The sequence below is a fragment of the Orycteropus afer genome, unplaced genomic scaffold (assembly GCF_000298275.1).
Source record: "Orycteropus afer afer isolate SDZICR_OR568_19922 unplaced genomic scaffold, OryAfe1.0 scaffold00294, whole genome shotgun sequence".
NCBI classification, from domain to species: Eukaryota; Metazoa; Chordata; class Mammalia; order Tubulidentata; family Orycteropodidae; genus Orycteropus; species Orycteropus afer.
In genome coordinates, this window is record NW_006921881.1 from 597,483 (window position 1) to 602,207 (window position 4,725).

Sequence of the window (4,725 nt, forward strand, 5' to 3'; positions counted from 1 at the left end):
CTTCCGAGGAGTGGCTGGTGGGTTTGAACCTCCAGCCTTCTGGTTAGCAGTCAAGTGCCTTAGCCACTATGCTACCAGAGCTCCCCCTCACCCCTTAGTAACATAGAGACAGAAAGTAGATTAAAAGTAGATTAATCCTCACCGCTTAGTAACCATTAATCTACTTTCTGTCTCTATGTATTTTCCTATTTTATATAAGTAAGATCACAAAATACTTGTCCTTTTGTGTCTGATTTTTTTTACTCTGCATGTTTTCAAGGATCATCCATGTCATAGCATAAGTGAATTAATATGTCATTGTAAGGATATACGTAGGAGCTCTGGTGCCCAAGGCATTTGACTGCTAACCAGAAGGCTAGCAGTTCAAACCCACCAGCCACTCCTCGGAAGGAAGACTGGGCAATCTACTTCCCTAGAGATACCCCTTCGAAACCCAAGGAGGGGTTGATATGAGTCAAAACCAACTTGACAGTAATGAGGTTTTTTTAGTATGGATATACTACATTTTGTTAATCCACTCATTTGTTGACTGACACTTGGGTTGTTTCCATCTTTTGGCTATTGTGAATAACACACCAATGAACTTTGGTGTGCAAGTATTTGGGAGATAATTTTTTCTAGTACTAAAAACTACTGGCCTCATATTTCTCCTTTTATCTCATTGTCAGCATATAATTGAGTTATTTAATGGTACTACAGACAGAGAAAATTCCCTTAATTAACAGAATACCTGACATAGTCATTACCAATGCTTAAGTGGTTTGAAAACAGAAAATTGTATCATACTAACAAACGAATAAAATAACAGAGATAGAAATAGTAACAAGAAAAGGGGGAAATCAGATAAGGACAAAGATAAATGATAGAAAACAGAGAAAGGGAATGTTAAATGTAACTGAAAGGTTTCAGCCCTGTGGATTGAACAAAGAGAGAACAGAAGGAATCAGATCAAATCTCGTATCTCATCTTACTGTGACTGAAAAAAAGGGGGGGAGGGTGGACTGCCTAAGAGTCAAGGAGCCCTGCTGGCACAGTGGTTAAGAGCTCCACTGCTAACCAAAGTGTTGGTGGCTTGAACCCACTAGCCACTTTGTCAGAGAAAGATGTGTCAGTCGGTTTCCATAAAAAGTACAGCCTTGGAAACTCTTTGGGGCAGTTCTGCTCTATCCTGTAGAGTTATTATGAGTTGGAATCAATTCAATGGCAATTGGGGGGGAGGGTACTAACAGTCTCATTTCTGACATTGTCCTACCAATCTATGAGGGTGAACTACATTCTTGACCCAAGAGACAACCTAATTTATTATTTTTTTCTGTATCTTTGTTTTCTTCCCCACAGTGTCTTCAATGCCCACTGGTAAGTTTATCTCTCCATTCCACTGTCCATAGATCTCCTTTCCACTTCTGCCACACTCACTGTTCTAGTTCTGCTGAACCTTGGAATTTATTGTATTTTCCCCATGATCACTGAATTTACTGATGAAAGGAAGAACATTCCCTAAAGAGAAGCAATCTCCTATGATTTGTTCAAAGAAGTTGTCAGCAGAAGTAATAAATTTTCCACTACGGATTATAGTAACAGAGAAAGATGGAAAAAAGAAAGACATAAAGGCATCAAAAAATTAAAGAAAATTCATAAAATGCAAATCAGCAAACATGAATAGAGTTTTGAACAGTTTCTGATAGGTTTCCAATTTCTATAGAGAATGAGAGAAAGGACTATGGAACAGGTTCCCCTCCATTTCCTCTTCCCAGAGTGCTATATGGAATGGGACTATAGCAGGTGGAGATAGACATGGACGGATGGGTGCTTTCCTCTTGATAAACATATTATTCAAAGATATTTATGTTTCTATTTTTGCAAGATCTAGTAGTATGGTAACCACATACATACAGTTATTTGCACTTTCTAGCTCCTTAAAGAAAACTTCATTTCTAATACTGAAAAAGATTGATGCTTATATTTTCCCTTCTCTCTTCATTATTCACCAAACATTATTGATAATATTTCAAGCTCATGATTGACAGAAAGATTCAATGGAGGAAAAGGAAGAGGAAATTCAGAGGAAGGGGATGCTTAATGGAATGGCCCCACAAACTATCTCCTTCAGTCTAGAGACAAGAACAAACCAGAAGGGCCTCACCCCACACTAGTTTGGTTAGTTGATCCTATCATAGTTATGGAGACATACCATCCAGAGCCCTTCCTAAGGCCCCACCACAGTTCATCACAACTTAGTAACTGTGAGGGGTTGTTTCTTCCAAAAAGCCATATATCTGATGAAAGCTTACTACAAATGCTTTGAATGAACTGGATTGCTGAATCTAACAATAATCTATTATTTTGTATTTCCCCCCCCCCCACAGGACCTTCAAGACGTATTGGTAAGTTCTTTAATTCTCAGTCCCAGCATCTACAAATACAAAGCTCCCAAGGGACCTGGGGATATTTTCTACACCCACTTCTAGCTATTTACCCAACAGTCCCTTAACTTATTGATTAATTCTGAAAACAGACAACTCACCTACCTAAGAGTAAAATGTAAGGAAGTCATCTTCTAGAACTGCTTTTAGCAAATCACACATAAAATCTAGAAATTTTACCAACTGTTTTTTGGGGAACAGAAGATAATAAAGGAATCAGGAAAGTAAAGAGGATCCAATGACATTCAGTGCAACCGATTTTTCAAAAAGATTTTAACACTTTCTGATAGGTTCGCATTTCTTATGGGGGCTGAGAGAAAAAAAAAAAAGATGATGAAAACTATGTATGTCTTCTGCCTCCTCTTAAAATTCTTCCCTGAGCAGGGTTGTAGCTCCACAGATACAGACAGAGAGTTGGAGGTTCTTTCCCAAGAAATCTTTGTAATCATATGGAATAAATAACCTGCCACCAAGTCACATTTGTGTTTTTATTTTACAAAAATCTATAGTAAAATCATATCCATACATGCACATTAGTTTTCCCCTTAACTATAATTTGTTGCTAGTACTCTTCCACATTTCCATTATTGCTAATGGAAGAAACCCAGTATCTACACTTCCCCCTCTTTGTTCACTGCTCAGCATTCTCTTAAGCTATTAATGGTGTTACAGGAAGAACAAACTCCCCCCTTGATTAACTGAAACAACCACCAGAGGAAAACTCTCCCATTAAATATTTACATGGTTATCAACAACAGGAGAAAACAAAGGAAGGAAGGGAACACATTAAATTGCATGAAAGTATAACAATTCACTAAAAGATTTCAGTTCTGTGGACCAAGAAAAGAAAGAAAACCCTAAATCAAAACTTCCTCATCCTACCATTTCTCCAGACCCAATACACTTTGGGAACCTGACAGGAAGGAAAGCTATATAAGATCTCATATCATATTTATTGCTTCTGGAAAAAATAGAGGGTTTGGTCTTCCCTGAAAGTCTCATTTCCAATGTGCCTCTGCAAATACTATGAGAAAGAACTAGATACTTAAACCAAAAACCAATCTAATGTTTTGTCTGCTTGTTTTCTAGAAATATCTCCCATGCCCACTGCTAAGTTCCTTCTCTGTTTCTCAATTCTGGAATCCACAAGTATCCTAAGTGATTTGGAGAATACTGTTTGCACTATCTTCAATTTTACCCCAGCAGCCTTGGGCTGATGTACTTATTCAATATCCCTAGCTCACTGGTGATTTCTAAATTGAGTGTGGTCTGTTAACTAAAAAAAAAGATTAGAGAAGTGATATCTTGGGCCTGGTTATCCTGAGTGGCCAGCAAAAACTATTAAATTTTATTAGTAAATAATAACTCCAGAAAACAAAACCAGTTGACATCAAGTAGATTCTAACTCATGACAAACCCATATGTGTAGAGCAGAACTGCACTCCATACAATTTTCAAGGTTGTGACCTTTCAGAAGTAGATCGCCAAGTATTTCTCCTGAGGTACCTCTGGGTAGGTTCGAACCGCCAACCCTTCAGTTATTAATCTCGTGCTTAACCATGTGCACCACCCAGGGACCCATGTCTCACAAATAGTTGTTTGCTCTTGTTGTTAAGTATAAACCTCAAATATTATAAAATGTATATGCTATTTAAAAGAATAACATGTTGTTGTTGTTCTTATGTGCCGTGGAGTCGGCCCCGACTCATAGCGACCCCTCCTTGGGTTTCTGAGGCAGTATCACTATGGAAGTAGGATTGGCCAACCTTCCTTCCGAGGAGTGGCTGGTGGGTTTGAACCACCAGCCGTCTGGTTAGCAGGCAAGTGTCTTAGCCACTATGCTACCAGAGCTCCCAGTACCATTCAAACGATTTATGAAAGGTTTATAATATGAAAAAGGCTTATAATATTGAATAGAACATAGGGCACAAAATTTTTAGAATGTTAGACTACACTACGTAAAAAAAAAAATCCAAATAAAATCTAATCATCTTGTTATGTTGTTGTTGTTATGTGCCGTCGAGTCGGCCCGACTCATAGCGACCCCTCCTTGGGTTTCCGAGGCAGTATCACTACGGAAGTAGGATTGCCCAACCTTCCTTCCGAGGAGTGGCTGGTGGGTTTGAACCGCCTAATCATCTAGGTATACAATAAAATTAAAAACAGTAATCTTTGGGTGGTGGGACTTTACATGATAATTGATTTATCTTAACCATGAAGTAGTTTTAAATTAAAATCCACTGTAGTTTTTGCATTTTAAAGTATAGATTCCTCTTGTGCTGGCAAATTTTTAAACTTAAAT